At 38.1% G+C, this 21,623-nt stretch overlaps 1 non-coding gene and 1 pseudogene across 1 annotated transcript; both read left to right on the top strand.

Moving 5' to 3' along the window:
* The first annotated feature begins 475 nt into the window (after positions 1–475).
* LOC781508 (MARCKS-related protein-like) lies at positions 476–1,468 on the top strand (annotated as a pseudogene).
* A 5,115-nt stretch (positions 1,469–6,583) lies between these two features.
* Positions 6,584–6,690, top strand: LOC112443057 (U6 spliceosomal RNA). Its single transcript, XR_003031332.1, has one exon. It is a non-coding gene; the product is annotated as a U6 spliceosomal RNA (small nuclear RNA).
* Positions 6,691–21,623: the final 14,933 nt, after the last annotated feature.

Raw genomic sequence — 21,623 nt, 5'->3', positions numbered from 1 at the left:
TTAATTCTTGTGAGCAGTGTATAATAGGGATGTAATTCCTTTCTTTCCCATGTGATTATGTAGTTTTCTCAACTTCCTTTATTGAAGACTAGCATTTTCCTAACAAGTATTGTTTGCTTCATATTCAAATGCTAATTAATGTATATGTGAAGGTTTGTTTCTGGGCTCTCCATTCTGTTCCATTACTCTATGTGTGTACTTTTATGTCAGGAACTTACTGTTTTGATTATTATATCTTTGTTGTATAGTTATCTTGATTGTTTTATAGCATTTATATTTAAGCCATTTCTCTTTAAAATTTCCCAAAGAAGAAAACAAAATGTCAAGAACTCATATATTACACAAATCATGGTATATTAAATTTCACAGATCCTGCTTCACTTCTAAATTTCATTTGATAAAAATCAAATAATTTTCCTTATACAAATATTTTCAGTTCTCAAATTTTTATAAAATTAAAATAATGTCAAGGCGTTCTGGCCAGAAGCAGAGAAGTGGTGGTCACAGCTAACAGAGGTGCACCTCGGTTTCCCCCAACACCCTCCACCCTCAGACCCCATCCCCATCCCTCTAACCCCGAGACCCACCCAACCAAACAATTCCCTGTGCTGGGGTGACTCTGGGGCTGCCCCAGCAGAAACCCCCAACCATGGGCAGCCAGAGCTCCAAGGCTCCCTGGAGTGACCTGACTACCAAGGAGGCAGAAGATGCTTCCCCCTCCACAATTGACAGAAAGGGGAATGGCCCCCCATGAAAAGCAATGGAGACTTATCCCCTCAAAGGTGAAGGGGAGTCAACCTTCAAAAATGGAACACAGGAGGTAGCAGGGGCCACTGGTGATGCCATAGAGCCAGGATCCCCTAGGCAGAGAGCTGAGGCCAAGGCGGGAAGGGGTGCCCCCATGGAGACCCTCAAGAAGAGGAAGATATTCTCTTTCAAAAAACCTTCCAAATTGAGTAGCCTGTCCTCAAGAGAAATCAGAAGGAGGGTGGGGGTGATTCGTCTGCCTCCTCACCCGCAGAGGCAGAGCAGGAGCAGGGGGAGATGGTTCCCTGCAGCAATGAAGCACTGCCAAGGAAGGGAAGGCCGTTGCCACTCCTTAGAGCCAGGAGCACCAGGCCAAAGGGGCACGCTATCTCCAAGGGAGGAGCACAGAAGAGGCAGGACCAGGTGGCAGAGCCATCCACTCCCTCGGGGCCAGTGGGTAGCTCCACACCAGCAAGCGAGCAGAATGAGTACCTGGGTGAGGGCAGGTGGGTGATCTCTAAGCTGCCGAAACTTGGTCCTTGTGAGCTCCCTGCCTAGACCTGGTGCCTCTGCTGCCTTCTTGCACCCAGAAAGGAATGAGGCTGTTGCCTTCTAGCCACGTTGCCTCTCTTTCTCTCCCTCCTGTGGATTCTCCCATCATCCATCTGGTCTTCCTCTAAAGGCAAGTTGAAGATGGGCCATTCCAGTTTCCCAAGTTAGGTTTGTGACGTGAAATACTCTTGCCCTTGACCAACCTCCTTCCCTTCCTCACCTGTGCTGAAGGCAATTGCTCATTTTCTTTCCCAATTATTTTCCAGGTAGGTTTTGTTTACCAGCTTCCCTGGTGGCTCAGATAGTAAAACATCTGCCTGCAACCTGGGAGACCTTGGTTCGATCCCTGGGTCGAGAAGATCCTCTGGAGAAGGAAATGGCAACTCCAGTACTCTTGCTTGGAAAATTCCGTGAATGGAGGAGCCTCGTGGGCTACAATCCACGGAGTCGCAAAGAGTCAGACACGACTGAGCGACTTCATTTTCCTTTCACTTTTTGTTTACTCCCCAATCCCTGAGCCAGATGTGGGGGCACCACACTCCCAAACCCTGAGTGTAGTCCAACTTTTCCCTGTTGAGCTTTCAGTCTCTCTTGCTGTGCCTAGGGGAACCTGGGCTGGGGAGGACAATGCCCCTCCCTAGGTTTTTATAGATGCCTTACTCAAGTTCAAACAAACAAACAAAAGATATTAAATATGTCTCCTAGCACACATCCAGATATATAATGCATTTCTAAACAATGTATAAAGCTGTATATTAGAAAAATAGATAAAATATAAAATAGTGTATTATTTGGCAGATATACTGAATCGCAATGTCAGTTACTATCTACACAAGTGTTACTTTCTCTGGTGTGGTGTTTATTTATCATACTCTTCAAAATATTAGGAAAACATTCTTGACCTATAGAATATATAGAAATAATGACTATTTTCCACTATCTAAGTCTAGAATGATAAAGCCCTTCAAATATATGACTGTAAAAAGGATTGCTCTTACATGGAAATATTACACTGTTCTCTGTCTCCTGTCTATATTGTACAGCTCTGTCCCAGGTGTGAAATGTGAAAGTCGCTCAGTTGTGTCTGAATCTTTGTGACCTCATAGACTATACAGCCCATGGGGTTCTCCAGGCCAGAAAACTGGAGTGGGTAGCTGTTCCCTTCTTCAGGAGATCATTCCAACCCAGGTATCAAACCCAGGTCTCCCCAATTGCAGGCAGATTCTTTACCAGCTGAGCTACCATGGAAGTACAATAATACTGGATTGGGTAGCCTACCCCTTCTCCAGGGGATCTTCCTGACCCAGGAATTGAACCGAGGTCTCCAGCATTGCATGATTCTTTATCAGCTGACCTACCAGGGAAGCCCAGGTGACTCAGTAGTAAAGAATACACCTGCCAATGAAGGAGAAGCAGGGGATGTGGGTCTGATCTCTGAGTTGGAAAGTCCCCCTGGAGAAGGATATGGCAACCCACTCCAGTATTCTTTCCTGGGAAATCCCATGGGCAGAAGAGCCTGGTGGGCTACAGCCCATAGGGTCACAAAGAGTAGGACACAACTGAGCACACAGACATATTTATGAAATGTTTTCTCCAATTTCCATCACTAGCTAATTCAAGTCATTCTGAATATTGCTAAAGTATTTCTTCATTTGGGCTTCCCTGGTGGTTCAGAAGGTAAACAATCTGCTTACAATGCAGAAGACCCAGTTTCTATCCTTGTATTGAGAAGATCCCCTGAATAAGGAAATCAAAACCTACTCCAGTGTTTTTACCTGAGATATCTCACAGACAGAGGAACCTGGCAGGCCACAGTCCAAAGGGTCGCAAAGAGTCAGATACAACTGTGTGAAATTTCTTTATTTAGGAAGACTTCAAATTATTTTATAATTATATTTACCTGTCTACTTTGATAACTGTAATTTCTTTGAAATGTCAGTATCTACATACACTGAAAACCTGCATAGCGTGTGGGTATCTTGGAAACTTGTGTATGTACACACACACACACACACAGTTGGGTGCATCACTGACTCAATGGACGTGAGTTTGAGCAGCTCCGGGAGTTGGTGATGGACAGGGAAGCCTGATGTGCTGTACATAGTCCATGGGGTCGCAAAGAGTTGGACATGAGTGCCTGAACTGAACTGAACTGAATTATTTCTAAGGTAATTTGAAGACATAGGACTTGAATCAGAGGGTCTATTTTCAGTTTTTAACCACGTTTTTTACTTTCATTATGTAACAGCAGAATCACACGTAAATAGGTCACTTAAGGTTTAGAATCTCATTAAAAATCTTTCATACTGGGAGAATGAAGAATCTTTGATTTGCTTTATGTTTTAAATATAACTTTTTAAGTTTTACAGATTTTTTTTCTTTCACTACAGAGAAAGGCATAGTTCTGATAATTATTCTGTTTTTTGCAAATTATCAGAAGGATGTAAAGTGTATTTACTGACATTAATAAGTTACTCTTTGGCATCATTATTCACTAATGAGCTTGTTTCAGAATGTTTGCAAGCTTATGTGACAGGATGACATTTTATTATATGAATAAGGTCAACTCTGTTATTTAGTCCTTGAAAGAAAAAAAAATTCTTCTTGAAATGTGAAGCTATTAAGTACATTTGACTCAAAGCTTGCTTTAAAGTCAAGAAGTGGCATCTCAAATTCATGTAGCTGCTCTAACCTATGAGGTGGAATTTTGGCAATTATAAGGGGATGTCAGGAGGTACTTTGCAGATAGTGATTAGCCATGTTAAAGGTTATGTTCAAGCTAAATTTTGAATGGCACAGTGGCTATTATTTAAAAGAGCAAGATATACAGACTTAGAAGTTGAAATGTAAAGTTTGCTCTGTCTTCCTTGAAACTTCCTTGCCTTCATCATCTACTGTCATTAAAAATATCAGGACCACCATAATTAGGGGCTCTAAGAAACAAGTACACATTATTTTTAGTTGCCTCAGATGCCAAAAAAAAAAAAGGACTTGGGTTTTGGTCTTTAGAAAATGAGAAGGTTTGGGAATGTTGGCATAAATCTCTGAAATTGTGAGACTGACTTTTTACTAACATAACTCTTGTGACTGTAGAATAAATTGAAATGAAAAAAAATCATCTAGAAAGAAGCATATCTCAGTGAAAGGGAAATTTTAAAGCCCTTGATTATGACAGTATTCCTTTTTGCCAACTGCATTTGTCTCATTATAATAATTTTCAAGTTGATTAAGGGATTACTGTTATAATCATTATATAATTGTTATAATATAACTTGGAATATAAGGAGAAGGAAATAAAGTAGCATTTTCACTGGTGATTACAGAGAAGGTATATAGGGAGTAAGTTTAATAAAACACTGTCCTGTAAGGTGAAAAATATTTTGAAAGACTAAAATGTAGAGTGCTTTGTTTTATCTCTTAGTAATTGCAGGAGCCCAGCTGCATTCACTCCCGTCTCCTTTGAATGCTTTGTGAATAGTAAGCGCTATTAAGAGACAGTGAAATTTGTTTCCATATATTTTCTCTTCCCTTAAGTAAAGGTATATTTTCAGTGAACTAAAAAAAAAAAAAAAAAACAACTTTTTAGTCAATTTTTGTTGGAGTACAGTTGTTTGTTTGTTTGTTCTGCTACATTGTGCAGCATATGGGATCTTAGTTCTCCAATCAGGATGGAACACCATGTTTCCTTGCCTTGGAAGCATGGAATCTTAACCTCTGGACCACCAGGGAAGTCCCTTCAGTGAGTTTTTAGGTATATGATAATTGACTTCTTTGACCTCAATAATATAAAACTATAAGGCAGACAAATTTCAAGATTTGATATATACTAAAAATGAGATCTAACTTCTATGCAGATGTGTTTCATTATCTCAGGCAAGCTTCTATTCTTTTTGCTGTGACCTGTATGCATCATAACTTGGTTAGGCTGAAATGTGAATCAAGGCTACAGAGATAGAACAGAATGAAGCACCTAAGGGAGCCCATGGGAGCGCAGCCTGTTTGAGTGTACAGGAAACAATGCTGGGAGGAAGGTTGGAGAATAGCAACATGGACTATCAAACTTTGGATTTCCCAAACTCAGTCATCTAATTCTACATGCTTTCTTCTCAAAGTAGATTCTTTTGGCAGGTAGGGATTGAAACATACTGTATTCAAGTGGAGGTGCAACATAAGGAGTCTGCATGTAGGTAACAGTGATGATAACATTTGGCAAAGTGATAGTGAATGTCCTATGCAAAGGATTGAAAGCTTGATCCATGTGACTTGAGATAGCACAGCAATAACTAATCGGACTCCATAGAGAAGAGATCAGGATCTGTGGCAGCAGCAAACAGGAGGAAATAATAATTTAAAAAACATTGCCATTTGAGAGATCTCTCAAATTCATCATTGTACGTATGCACAGTGAGCAACTAACACACTCAGTCATCAGGCATGTCCGACTCTGTGACCCTACGGACTGTAGCCCACCAGACTCCTCTGTCCATGGATCTTTCCAGGCAAGAATCCTGGGGTGGATTACAATTTCCTCCTCCAGAAGATCTTCCTACTCAGGCATCAAACCTACAACTCTTTTGTCTCCTGCATTGGAAAGCAGGTTCTTTACCACTAGCACCACCACAGAAGCCCCAGATTCATCATTAGTGCTCTAGGAAAACATTGCTCTTTTCAGGGAACATGGCTCAGTTTAAGGGGCATTTTCTTTGACAATTAGGCAAGAATGAATGAGGAGAAAGAATTTGGAACTTGCTACCATTATATTTTGTAATATTTTTATATTCATATTTAACTTAATATGTGTGTTGTAAATCGTTTCAGAAGTACAGAATGAGAGCAAATGTCCAATTTTAATCTTAGCCTCAGATTTTAAATATATGTATGCATAAAGTGAATAAATTGCAATCAATTAATATACAGATAAGTATTAATACAATCTTGAGAGTTTTATTTAGGAGACTTAAATAAGGGAAAACACAAATAAACAAAATAGGAAGAAAAAAGTCAGTAAACCACAATGGAGTCCAAGCACCTCACTACTCAGACATGAATGAAGACACACACTTGGTTATACATACTAAAGATTCTACTAAGGGTAAGGATAATTATTTACCTGATTTGAAGAACTGTAGACCAGATTATATGTTCAAGACTTTTCAAAATTAGAGCTAGTGTTATATGATTAGAGTATGTAAAGCAATTATGATCCTGTCCCTGAAAATAGTGTTTTAAAATAATATCTTCTATTGGATTTTCAGTTCCTAATGTGACTTTTAAAACTATTTTGGTGCTCACTTCAGCAATACCTGTGTTAAAATTAGAACCATACAGAGAAGAATAGCATGGCCCCTGCTTAAGGATGACATGTAAATCTGTGAAGTGTTCCATATTTTTGAAAAGGTTATTTAAAAAAGAATGTATATATAACTGAAGCACTTTGTTGTATAGCAGTAATTAACATAATATTGTAAGCCAATTACACTTCAATAAAAACAAGTTAAAATTTTATTTTAAAATAAAAATTGGATATATTTAAGGTATAAAATGTGATTCAATATACATATGAAAAGTTTACTACAGTCAAGTTAATTAACATATCTTTTCCTCACATAGCAATCTTTTGTGATCAAAGCACCTGAAATCTACTCTAAAATTTGCAGGAAAGTCAATGAGTTTTAAAAATTCCCTTCTATATTTAAAGGTCACAAATTAGACATATCATATGAATCTCTTAGAACAATGATATGCAATTATAAGTAAATGTTTTAAAAGTGTTATTACCAATACAAATTCTGTATATTGTATCACCCTTAAGTAAAATATTAGTGTATTTTATTTTTTTATTAGTGTATTTTAAAAATAATTTTTTAAAGGTAGAGACTAACTTGATGTCACATTTATAAGTATATTTACTCACATATTCATGGGATTCATTCTAATAAGAACTATATACTCAGACTAAGTAAATTCATATTTTTTCACATAAGTTCAAAAGTGCTCTGAGTGATAAACTACCCTCGTATCACTAATCTTGTCACTTCAGTAGCCTACAGATTTTTCTCTTGGAAATCAAGTTTGGACTGATTAATATCTACTGCCTTATGAATCTCAAAACTATTAGGCTGAAACAAGGTGTTATTTGATGATTGTAAGTTTGATGCATAAAGCAGGGTGCTCAAAGCTGGTACTCTGGGACAACCCAGAGTGATGGGGTGGGGAGGGAGGTGGGAAGAGTTTTCAGGATGGGGTGATACATGTGCATCCATGGCTGATTCATGTCGATGTATGAAAAAACCATTACAATATTGTAAAGTAATTATCCTCCAGTTGAAATAAATTAATTTAAAATATTAAAAAAAAAGTATCATCTCTTAATGGACAGCTACAAATCCCAAGTAAGAAAAACAGCAGATGGATATAAAATGAGCCAATCACAATCAAGGAAAGGCTTATGTTTGAGGCTAACAGGAATCTAACTCATTCTGACTTATTTATCTTTCTATCTGCATAGCTTTGCATGCTGTCAAATACATAACGGGAGTTCAGTAATTGCATTGTGAAGAGATTTATACTACTTAAAATATTAACAAAGTAATGGCCTTCCTAAATAATTTTCACTCCCCAATTCATTGTGAATGTAATGTTGTTTCTTAATTTGTAATCAAATTAATAAATGTGCATGCCATAAATATCAAATGGTATTGAGTTATGAAAATAGAGATGTCTTAGTTGACATGCTGTAGTTTTCAGCCCTGCTTCTCTGAGGCAATCACATCCACAACTTTTTACTTTTTCCTCTGGCATTCACCCCATTTTTCTAAATGTATGTTTTATGACCACTTTGTAGTTTAATGATTTTGATCATCATCAATTCACTTACTTTAATAGTAGATGAAGATTTAACTCTTCAATACTTTCCCTCCAAAGTCTCCCTTCTTGCACTAGTATTCTTACTAATATATTGTTGTTCAATTCCTCAGTTGTATCCAACTCTTTGCTACCCCATGGCCTGTAACATGCCAGGCTTCCATGTCGTTCAACATCTCCCGGAGCTTGCTCAAACTCATGTCCATTGAGTCGGTGATACCATCTAACCATCTCATCCTCTGTCATCCCCTTCTCCTTCTGCCTTCAATCTTTCCCAGCATCAGGGTCTTTCCTAATGAGTTGGCTCTTCGCATCAGGTGGCCAAAGTATTGGAGCTTTATATAGCTGTCCTTGATTGCTGTTTTAATCAAAGATGATTACATTATTTTAAATAATTAAGTACTGTTCACAGCTGATCCAGAATTTTTGTTTGTTTATGCACCTCAACAGACTTGTCCTAAGTTTATAATATTGTTTTCTTATAGCTATTTATGCTCCTACTTTTAAATTTCCTGAAATCTTCCAACAGATATATAAACACATAGATGGGTTCTAAGTACTTTGTTGTAACTGTACAGTCACTAAGTCATGTCCAACTCTTTGTAACTCTTTGTAACTCCATGGACTGTAGCCCTCCAGTCTTCTCTCTCCATGGGATTTCCCAGGCAAGAATACTTGAGTGGGTGGTCATTTCCTCCTCCAGGTGATATTCCCAACATAGGGACTGAGGCCATGTCTCCTGCATTGGCAAGCAGATTGTTTACCACTGAGCTACCAGGGAAGCCTGTTCTGTACACCCGCTATTAAAATATCAACTTGTGCTAAATTATGATTATTTTCAGTCCTTCTGAATAAAAATTTGAATGGTTTATTCCTATGTTGATTATGTAATTTTGATTTTTTTTCTAAAATGTTATGGTGATTTTTTTTATATGTTGTCATAACAATATATTTTAAAGTCAATTTTAATAACTGTATAAATCTTACAGTGTAGCTTCCTTAATGTAGTTAGTTATTTCTCCTTGTTCTGGGACATGTTGGTATCTGGAGAACTGACATTCCAGAGAGGCTAGAAATGTGGTCTCCCCTAGGCTAAGATTTTTTTTTTTTTTTTTTTAATAGCAGGGACAACAAGGAAGCCACTGATGCAGCAGGAATGTAGTGAGTTTCGAAAGGAGCAGCTGATGAGGTCAAATGGGTAACAGATATACACTATAACTTCTAATCAGTTTGCTGTGGCCTTGAAGACACAGCCTCTAGAAGTCCTGTAGCAGCATGCAAGGAAACACATTCTGTCAACAGCCACACAAATGTAGCAAAAACTTCAACCCTCATCTGATACCTTGATTTCAGCCTGGACAGACCTCAAAGAAAGAATCCAGCTGACTATTGGCCTGGAAACTTTACTCTCAAACTCCTTTAGTAAGTGTGTGGTACTTTGCTAAGAAGCAATAGAGAACTGACTAACTCTAGAAAGCTTTCATTCAATTGTGTTTCAGTGCTTTGCTATATCCAGAATGTCTTCTTTTTTAAAAATATTCAGTTCTCTTTAATCTAAATTTTTTTTCATGCAGTGATAAAATATTTTTTTCCACAACTAATAAGTTTTCCAACTGTGCAGATTGCAGGTAACAGCTTTAAATATAAAGTGATTGCCAACAAATTAATTTTAGAAGCTAAAACCACTGCTGTATGACACTATCACCTATGATTTGGAAGCACAATCTGCCAACTTCCTACAAGTAACATTAGAGCACTCACCTACTCTATGAAAATGCATGATGACAAATATAGAACTAAAGATCTCTATTCCTTATGTTCCCCTGAAAGGTGTATTTTATGGTGGGCATATATTTATATAATATTTATATATGCTTACACAGTAATACACATTCTCTGAATATAGTAATATATAAAATAAGTTTGTATAAACACACATTTCTTTGAGGCTTATTCTCTGGCCTGACTTCTAACTAAATACCACCCACTCTGAAGGCTATTTAAATGTGATGAAAAGCTGAGGTATTGCATAAAGAGGACTAAAAATAGACCACTTTTAGAGCTTTATTGATGTTTTTATAAGGCAGGAAAATGTTTCCTGCAAGTTTGAATTTTACCACACAGTTACATGTAGCTACAAATCACGTTACTATGACTTTTCTGGGAAAAAAAAAAAAAGAAAAACACAATTTGAATTCATTTGAGGATAACAGATTTAAGAGGGAGAAAAAAGCTATTTCAACAAAGGAGAAAAAAAAAAAGTCCTTAAGGCAAAAAATGGAAGACAAGGAAAATGAACATCCTTAGGGCAAATAATGAAGAAAAGAAAGGAGCTAAGTGTTAGGAAAAAATTTAAATATTGATCTAGGCATGTGGTTTTATAAGATACAGTTTACTTGTTAATATATTTCTTCATTTACCCTCTTTCTCCTTCTCTCTCTTCCTCCCTGAATCTCTCTCTCTTCATACACATGCTCATTTTTTATATTACCAGATCATATTTGTTATTTTGTTTAGAATGCCTCTTTCTACTTTTATTTAATGTTCTCAGTCATGTCTGACTCTTTGTAACCCCATGGACTATAGCCCACTATGCTCCTCTGTCCATGGAATTTTTCAGTTAAGAATACTGGAGTGGGTTGCCATTTCCTCTTCCAGGGAATCTTGCCAACTCAGAGAATAAACCTGTGCTTCTACATTGGGAGTCGGATTCTTTACCGCTGTCTCACCTGGGAGGCCCCCTACTACATTTGATCTTCGCCAAAAGGTCTTGTTAACAAATTCTTTGAAGATTTTGGTATCAAGTTTATAGTGATCTCATAAGATGAAGCAGGAAATATACTTTTTCTCTATTTTCCAGAAGTGCTGGAATAAAACCACATTATTTTACCCTACAAGTTTTTCTCCCTAAAATTTGCCACTTAGCTCATCTGTTCCTGGAGTTTTCTCTGTGGGAAGATTTAAATTAAGGCTTCTGTTAGCAGATTTAGAACTATTCAGATTGTCTTTTGTCAGTATTGCTAAACTAAGCAGTTCAATTTTAATTGCCTATAGATTTTACCCCCAAATGGCAAATGGTACACAAAATTATATTATTATTCTATTAATAGTGTCTGCATGATTGACAATAAAGTCTCCATTTATAATCCTTATATTATGTCTGCTCTCCTCTCCTCTCTTTCTTCTCTTCTAACTGCTCAGCAAAATTCTGAAAATGGGGAATTATGGAGTAGAGATATTACCTAGGGCCAGATAAACTAACTTTAGAACACTGACTTTGTTCCATGGTAGGGCCTGGAGGTCATTCTGTTTGCAAAAATTATCTATGATGTGCTGGTTTGAGGAGTGGTATCATCTTTCTTTCTTTCATTCCATGGATACAGCATAAAATCACATCAACATCAGTATTCAAGATCTCGAAAATATGAGGGGTGGTGATTACATTCATATTTCCACTCAATTTACTAGAATGAATCCTTTAAACGGCATGGTGGATGAGAGTGGACAATTCCAAAGTCACTAAAAAGTGGCTCCATTTTCAGCTTCTGTGTAGATATAGCATCTTTGGTGGATTGGGTTAATATATCTTTCTGTAATCTCTGCTCAGAAAGCTCTGTACAGATACACAGGAATATTTATGAAGCAATGCCAGCAGTAAAGAAGGACAGACAGAGGTTCAGAATCTAAGGAGTTGACAAATATCAATTGCATTACTAACTGACATGTATATATATATGCTTTCCACATTCTTAAATATTGTCAATATTTTACTATTAAACCATGAAAGTATTCTAAAAAGAAATATTAGTCCAAATTTCTATTTATAAGCTATAAATACATTGCTTTACTTTTTCTCTGATCTTTTTGTTTAAGAAGGGTGTTTGTGTGTGTATACACATATATAATAGCAGTCAATCCTAAAGGAAGTTAGTTCTGAATATTCACTGAAAGGACTAATGCTGAAGCTGAAATTCCAAAACTTTGGCCACTGGATGCGAAGGGCTGACTCTTTGGGAAAGACCCTATTGCTGGGAAAGATTAAAGGCAGGAGGAGAAGGGGACAATAGAGGATGAAACAGTTGGATGGCATCACAGACTTGATGGACATGAGTTTGAGCAAGCTCTGGGAGCTGGTGATGGATAGGGAAGCTTGGCATACTGCAGTACATGGGGTCGCAAAGAGTCGGATACGACTGAGTGACTGAATGGACTGATGCAAGTATATAGCATATATATATATATACACACACACACACACACACACACACACACACATTCCACTGTGTATTATATCATATCATTGGAATGAAATGTTTGAAATAAGTTACTTGAAATCTTCTAAAAATGATTTAATTTTTTTGAACAACTCTATCTACTCCTAAAAGAGAAAAATAGTTATTACAGTATATAAAGTTCACATGCTAAGTTGCTTCAGTCATTTCTGACTCTTTGTGATCCCATGGACTGTGGCCCTCCAGGATCCTCTGTCCATGATGTTGTCCAGGCAAGAATAGTGAAGTGGGTTGCCATTGCCTTTTCCAGGGAATCTTTGCTACCCAGAGATAGAACCCATGACTCATGTCTCCTTTAGGGGCAGGTGGGTTCTTTACAGCTAGCAGCATCTGGGAAGACCAATACAAAGTTTAATTATATTAAATATAATATCATATGTTATATAAGAAAAAAATAATTGCTGCTGCTGCTAAGTCGCTTCAGTAGTGTCTGACTCTGTGCGACCCCATAGATGTCAGCCCACCAGGCTCCCCCATCCCTGGGATTCTCCAGGCAAGAACACTGGAGTGAGTTGCCGTTTCCTTCTTCAACGCATGAAAGTGAAAAGTGAAAGTGAAGTCGCTCAGTCCTGTCCGACTCTTAATGACCCCATGGACTGCAGCCCACCAGGCTCATCCGTCCATGGGGTTTTCCAGGCAAGAGTGCTGGAGTGGGGTGCCATTGCCTTCTCTGAATTGCTACAGTATATAAATCTTAAATTATATAAATATAATATATATTATGTAAGCATAATATATATTATATTTATATATTTTCCAGAAAATTAGAGATACAAAGGGAATATTTCATGAAAAGATGGGTGCAATAAAGGATAAAAATGGTATGTACCTAAGAGAAGCAGAAAATAAAAGTGATATTCCTGATCCAGATAACCACGTTGGTGTGATCACTCACTTAGAGCCAGACATCCTGGAGTGTGAAGTTAAGTGGGCCTTATGAAGCATCACTATGAACAAGGCTAGTGGAGGTGATGGAATTCCAGCTGAGTTATTTCAAATCCTGAAAGATGATGCTGTTAAAGAGATGCACTCAATATGCCAGTAAGTTTGGAAAACTCAGCACTGGCCATGGACTGGAAAAGGTCATTTTTCATTCCAATCATAAAGAAAGGCAATGCCAAAGAATGTTCAAACCGTCACACAATTGCACTCACTTCACATGCTAGAAAGTAATGCTCAAAATTCTCCAAGTGAGGCTTCAACAGTACGTGAATTGAGAACTTCCAGCTGTTCAAGCTGAATTTAGAAAAGGCAGAGGAAAAAAAAAAAGAAAAGGCAGAGGAACCAGAGGTCAAATTGCCAACATTCCTTGGATTACATAAAAACCAAGAGAATTCCAGAAAAAAAAAATCTACTTCTGCTTCATTGACTATGCCAAAGCTTTTGTGTGGTCACAACAAACTGTGGAAAACTCTTAAAGAGATAGGACTATCAGATCATTTTACCTGCCTCCTGAGAAACCTGTATGCTGGTCAAGAAGCAACAGTTAGAACAGGGCATGGAACAACAAACTGGTTCCAAATTGAGAAGGGAATATATTAAGGCTGTATATAGTCACCCTGCTTATTGAACTTATATGCAGAGTACATGATGCAAATTTCTGGGTTGGATGAAGCACAAGCTGGAATCAAGATTGCTGGGATATGCAGATGACACCACCCTCATGGCAGAAAGTGAAGAGGAACTAAAGAGCCTCTTGATGAAAATGAAAGAGGAGAGTGAAAAAGCTGACTTAAAACTCAACATTCAGAAAAATAAGATCATGGCATTCAGTCCCATCACTTCATGACAAATAGATAGGGAAAGAATGGAAACAGTGACAGATTTCATTTCCTTGGGCTCCAAAATCACTGCAGATGTTGACTGCAGCCATGAAATTAAAGCCACTTGCTTCTTGGAAGAAAAGCTATGACAAACCTAGACAGCATATTAAAAAAACAGAGATATCACTTTGCCTACAAATATCCATATAGTTAAAGCTATGGTTTCCAGTAATCATATATGGATGTGAAAGTTGAACCGTAAAGAAAGATGAGTGCTGAAGAATTGATGCTTTTGAACTGTGGTGTTGGAGAAAACTCTTGAGAGTCTCTTGGACTGCAAAGAGATCAAATTAGTCAATCCTAAAGGAAATCAATCTTGAATATTCATTTGAAGGACTGATGCTGAAGCTGAAGCTTTGATAATTTGGCCACCTGATGTGAAGTGCCAACTCATTAGAAAAGACCTTGATGCTGGGAAAGATTGAAGGCAGCAGGAGAAGGGGACGCCCGAGGATTAGATATTTGGGTGGCATTAACGACTCAATGGACAGGAGTTTAAGCAAGCTCTGGGAGACAGTGAAGGACAGAGAAGCCTGGTGTGTTGCGGTTGATGGGGTTGCAGGCAGTCAGACATGACTGAGTGACTGAACAACAATCCATTTGTAAATTATGCATGCATTATCATAATTACATAAGATAGACTATAATAAACTTCATGTGTATTTGTGCTACGTTGAGAATGCAACATAGGTTTTAAATAGATGCATTGCGTATTGCTGATTCTCTACTTCTCTCGGTAAGGATCCACAAAACCCTGACAGTCATGGGCCCACACTTGTGGCACCTAGTTGCAGAAGCCAAGTTGTCAAGGTTTCCCTTTGCTTTTGTCGAAACTGCTTACCCAAGTCGACCACCTCTTCCTGAGTATATCATCGTAAACTCCGTCACAAATGGGGTCCTTGAGGATGCCCCCCTGGTCCATAGGCTGTTCACTCTTCACTTTCTGCTGTACAATGGGAGTTGCTGCCAAGCGTGGACCTACAGTCTCATAATGTTGCACATTGGGCACCAGTGTGGCATCACATAGGACACGATGCATATTTTCTAAGGCATTTTCAGTTCTATCCAGTGAACCATCCACTGCTTCCCAGTGTTCCACTGGAGCCCATGCCGAGAGTATATCGGCCACATGGTACCACATGCTCTATGGTGGCCACTGGCTTCCTCCATCCAGTGTAGCCTCAGGCTCCTCTGCTGCTGCTGCTGCTAAGTCACTTCAGTCGTGTCCGACTCTGTGCGACCCCATAGACGGCAACCCACCAGGCTCCCCCGTCCCTGGGATTCTCCAGCCAATAATACTGGAGTGGGTTGCCATTTCCTTCTCTAATCAGGCTCTAGCTGCTGGGTATCCTGTTGACTACCCTGATTGTATCTTTGATTCTGTTCGTGATGCCAATTGTCTCTTTCACGCTGTTTGCACTGTTTACTGAACCCAGGGTAGACAAAGTACAAGCAGGAAAGCTGGAAGAAAACTCAAGGAGCTGTAGGAACGTATTTATTCTCTCCTGGCTGGCACAGCAGCTGTAGTAGCAGACACACTATACTTCTCCTCTTGTGGATGACCCAACAGACACAGCAGTAGTAACATATCCATAATGTTGCCGACATAACATAACCTCTATGCAGCCTCAATGCCTTCTCAGATGAAGCTTATATATGCTTACTGCACAAAGTAGCACTTGACCAAGCCAGTACCTCGTGAGGCCACAGGCACAGTGCTATAAGTGATCTCGGCTGTTACATAATCATTATTCACAAAACGTGGGGCAAGAGCTAGAGGCCGTGGATCGAGAGAGCCTGACCACACCATCCTGGCTAATTTGCTCTTTCCCTATAGATAGTAAATTGATAGAAACTTGTGAAAATCTTTGTTACTGAAAATAAATTATTTGTAATCACAAATAATCCATCTTTGTATTGTAACACAAAACTGAAGCCTTACCTTGTTTATCTTGTGCACGTGCTCAGTCACTCAGTAGTGTTCTACTCTTCACAATGCTATGCACTATAGCCTGCCAGGTTCCTCTGTTCACAGAATTATCCCAGCCAGAATAATAGAGTAGGTTGCCATTTTCTCCTTCAGGGGGTTATATACCATAATGGCATTTATCAGAGTTGAATTGATCTGCAGTTTACTGAAGGGTCACTTCCTACCTGAGTGAGCAATTTCAGCCCTTCAAATTATGCACATCATTCTAAACCTATGCCTATTCAATTGATGGTAGAGCAATTCTTGTTGAAGTCCAAAAATAACACTCAGATGAGTGCATATGGACTGGAGAAATTAGATGGGGTGTAACTGGCAGAGATTCAATAGAATCAATTGCTCTGATTTCACCACTTGGTAAATGGACCAGAGCTGACGGTCTAAATTGAAAATAATAGTTGGAATGTTCTACAATGGCTTTGATCCAGAGCATGTAAGACAACTTTACAGAACAGTTTAAGTACCAGACAATTACATCCCAAAATTCAGTTAATATCTAAAAGACTCTGATGCTGGGAGGGATTGGGGGCAGGAGGAGAAGGGGACGGCAGAGAATGAGATGGCTGGATGGCATTGCCGACTCGATGGATGTGAGTTTGAGTGAACTCTGGGAGTTGGACAGGGAGGCCTGGCGTGCTGCAATTCGTGGGGTCACAAAGAGTCGGACACAACTGAGCGACTGAACTGAACTGAACTGTATTGAACTATTACATTCTTATGCTATACTTTACATTTAACATGTTTGTACAAAATAAATACTTTAGGTCACATTTTGTGTAGTTAACTGAACCACTGTTGCTGGACTTTGTCAAAAATGCCATGATAATAGGAAAAAAAATGCTTCTAGCAAAAACAATTACAATACTAATTATAGCCTAGTATAATAATAACCTTTTGCATTTCACAACCTCATGTTTAGATTCCAAACTGTCATTGTCATATGTTTGTTATGCTAATGTTAGCTGACTTACAAGAATAAATGTGGAAGCAGGAAAGATCCTTTCTTGTATAGCTTTATTTTTGCTTATAATTGCTTAGTTTATATATTTAATACAACTAGGGGCTTCCCATGTGGCAATAGTGATAAAGAACCCTCTTGCTGATGCAGGAGACATAAGAGACCCTAGTTTGATCCCTGGGTTGGGAAGAACCCCTGGAGGAGAGCATGGGATTCCACTCCAGTATTCTTGCATGGAGAATCCCATGGACAGTGCAGGTTACAGTCCAGAGGGTTGCAAAGAGTTGGACATGACTGAAGCAACTTAGCAGGCACACACACACCTAATAAAACTGTAAATTTATACTTGAGTAATTTAACAAACAGAAGTTAAATGACCTATGGTTTATCTTTAGTACCTTTTATTTTTTGGGTTACATGTGAAATTATTTATATGGAATTGACAACATAGTTACTTTTTCTATATCCATTATCATGTGGAGATTATTTTCATATGATTTATATAAATATGCTATATAATAAACCCTTAAATCTAACAAAAATCAAGTGTCTTTTCCACTTTAGTGTTTTGAGAGAATGCATTTTGCAAACTGTGTGCACGTAAATGGTGGTTTCAAAACTGTATAGTTAAGTTTATTAGCATCAAATCCAATATATAGTGCTTTAGAATAAAAAAAAAACAATTCAGATCAGATCAGATCAGTGGCTCAGTTGTGTCCGACTCTTTGCGACCCCATGAATCCCAGCACACCAGGCCTCCCTGTCCATCACCAACTCCCGGAGTTCACTGAGATTCACGTCCATCGACTCAGTGATGCCATCCAGCCATCTCATCCTCTGTCGTCCCCTTCTCCTCCTGCCCCCAATCCCTCCCAGCATCAGAGTCTTTTCCAATGAGTCAACTCTTTGCATGAGGTGGCCAAAGTACTGGAGTTTCAGCTTTAGCATCAGTCCTTCCAAAGAAATCCCAGGGCTGATCTCCTTCAGAATGGACTGGTTGGATCTCCTTGCAGTCCAAGGGACTCTCAAGAATCTTCTCCAACACCACTGTTCAAAAGCATCAATTCTTCGGTGCTCAGCCTTCTTCACAGTCCAACTCTCACATCCATACATGACCACAGGAAAAACCAGAGCCTTGACTAGATGAACCTTTGTTGGCAAAGTAGTATCTCTGCTTTTGAATATGCTATCTAGGTTGGTCATAACTTTCCTTCCAAGGAGTAAGGGTCTTTTAATTTCATGGCTGCAGTCACCATATGCAGTGATTTTGGAGCCCAGAAAAATAAAGTCTGACACTGTTTCCACTGTTTTCCCATCTATTTCCCATGAAGTGATAGGACCGGATGCCATGATCTTCATTTTCTGAATGTTGAGCTTTAAGCCAACTTTTTCACTCTCCACTTTCACTTTCATCAAGAGGCTTTTGAGTTCCTCTTCACTTTCTGCCATAAGGGTGGTGTCATCTGCATATCTGAGCTTATTGATATTTCTCCCGGCAATCTTGATTGCAGCTTGTGTTTCTTCCAGTCCAGCGTTTCTCATGATGTACTCTGCATATAAGTTGAATAAACAGGGTGACAATATACAGCCTTGACGAATTCCTTTTCCTATTTGGAACCAGTCTGTTGTTCCATGTCCAGTTCTAACTGTTGCTTCCTGACCTGTATATAGGTTTCTCAAGAGGCAGATCAGGTGGTCTGGTATTCCCATCTCTTTCAGAAATTATGATGCATTTAACTGAGTGGAATGACTGAGTGACTAGCACTTATAAAGAAGTTCCATGTAAAGGATCATGGATCATCATGTTTTTCTTGGTCTTTGCTGTATATCCAGTCTTTATCCTGTATACAATATGTAGAAGGCATCTAATAGATTTCTGGAATCCTAAATAAATAAAGAAGGGAAAAGAATATACTTTTCTGATATTTTCAAGAGAGGAAGAGTAATAACCAGAAGTTCCAAGAGGCAAAACAAACCTGATTTATCTACACACAGTCTTTGATTACCTGGTTTCCCTGGTGGTTCAGATGGTAAACAGTCTGCCTGCAATTCAGGAAACCCAGGTTCAATCCCTGGGTAGGAAGATACCCTGGAGAAGGAAATGGCAACTCACCTCAGTATTCTTGCCTGGAGAATCCCATGGGCAGAGGAGCCTGGTGAGCTACAGTCCATGGGGTTGCAAAGAGTTGGACATGACTGAGTGACTTTCACTTAACTTCACTTTGATTACCTAATGAGTGGCAGACTCTTTGATTGGGAGTGGGGTTAAGGTGATGAATATAACACATCACTGAACTAAATTCTCTTTAATGATCAAGACAAGTATATACAAAAAATGAGTATGGCAAAATTTATGTAAATTTATAATATTCTAGCTACTGGTTGCCATTCTTTTAACCAGACTGTTTGAACAAGATAATATCAAGGACTCTGTGGGAGAGGGAGAGGGTGGGATGATTTGGGAGAATGGCATTGAAACTTGTATAATATCATATATGAAACGAATTGCCAGTCCAGGTTCGATGCAGGATACAGGATGCTTGGGGCTGGTGCACTGAGATGACCCAGAGGGATGGTACAGGGAGGGAGAAGGGAGGGGGGCTCAGGATGGGGAATGCATGTATACCTGTGGCGGATTCATGTTGATGTATGGCAAAACCAATACAATATTGTAAGTAAAAAAAAAAAAAAAAGAATATTGATTAAAAGAGAATGTGAAGCAATTGAAAAAAAAAATCTCTCACAACTTAATAGCTTCAAATTATCATTCTCTTAAACATCTGAAATATTGTTAACATGTATGCAAAAATGTCTTATGCCAAATTTTCTAGGGAAATTTTTATGACTTCATAAATAGACATTTTTGTGGCAGTTAGCAAAAATTACCATATCTATGCATTCTCCAAATGTATACAATTTCCCTTGAAAATCTGGCCAAGTGATAACTATGGGAGGTGACAAATATATTAATTTAACTTGATTGTGGATATTATTTTATAATATTTTTGTATATTGAATCATTAAATCTCACCTTAGATACAAATTTTATTCGTCAATTTTTCCTCAGTAAAGCTGAAGAAAATACAGTTAATTTTTTTACAGTTTTGTCATTTTATTGGTCATTTGCTTATCTTCTTTGGAGAAATAGCTTTTGAAGTCTCTTGCCCATTTTGTATTTGAGTTATTTTTATATAAGAAGTTTTAATGACCAACACAGTCTGAAATATACATATATATATATATATATATATTTACTCAGATAACATTTAAAATGCTACTAACAAAGCAGTAAAATTAAGAGGATACTCCTATCTAAGCTGTCAATATGTACAACATTATGTATAAATTAGCATTTTATTTAAAACCATGTCACAGGCAGTATTCTATTAATAAAAGGGTCTCTTCCATAATCCCATGTTGTCATGTTCTTGTTTCATACCTTCTCTTTGAATGTAAGATGGCTTACTGACTTGCTTTTAACCAATAGAATATAGGAAATATGATGAGATGTTTCTGTTGTGTTCAGGTTACAGAAGTTTGTGACCTCTACATTGCCGTTAAACACTATTGTCCTTTCAGATTGTATGCTTTGATGAAACAAGCTGCCATTTTGGAGACACCATTTTGTCAGGAAATGAAAGCAAATTTTTGTTCAAAAACTTTTGATGAATTCTTACAACTATCATGTGTGCTCAGAAATCTTCACTCATGCCTTCAGATGAGAAGTCCCTCTAGGCTGACACCATAATTTCAGCCTTATGAGAGTTCTAATGCAGCAGAGATCCTAATCCATATCTAAATTTTTGACAAACAGAGATAACATAAATACTTCTGGTTTTAAATGACCATGTGTGGTAATATATTATGTAGTAATAGACAATTGTTTCTGCAAATGAAAATTTTGATATGTATTGAAATAATCGGGAAATGAATAATATTTTTAGAATAATTTTAGAATATTCTAAAAGCATTATTCATTTCCTGATTATTTCAATACATATGAAAGTTCTCCAAGCCAGGGTTCAGCAATATGTGAACCGTGAACTTTCTGATGTTCAAGCTGGTTTTAGTAAAGGCAGAGGAACCAGATATGAAATTGCCAACATTCGCTGGATCATCAACAAAGCAAAAGAGTTCCAGAAAAACATCTGTTTCTGCTTTATTGACTATGCCAAAGCCTTTGACTATGTGGATCACAATAAACTGTAGAAAATTCTGAAAGAGATGGGCATACTAGACTACTTGACCTGACTCTTGAGAAACCTGTATGCAGGTCAGGAAGCAACAGTTAGAACTGAACAAGGAACAACAGACTGGTTCCAAATAAGGACAGGAGTATGTCAAAGCTTTATATTGTCACCCTTCTTATTTAACTTATATGCAGAGTACATCATGAGAAA

This window comes from Bos taurus, chromosome 20, assembly GCF_002263795.3.
Source record: "Bos taurus isolate L1 Dominette 01449 registration number 42190680 breed Hereford chromosome 20, ARS-UCD2.0, whole genome shotgun sequence".
NCBI lineage: Eukaryota > Metazoa > Chordata > Mammalia > Artiodactyla > Bovidae > Bos > Bos taurus.
This window is presented reverse-complemented; position numbering and strand designations above follow the sequence as displayed.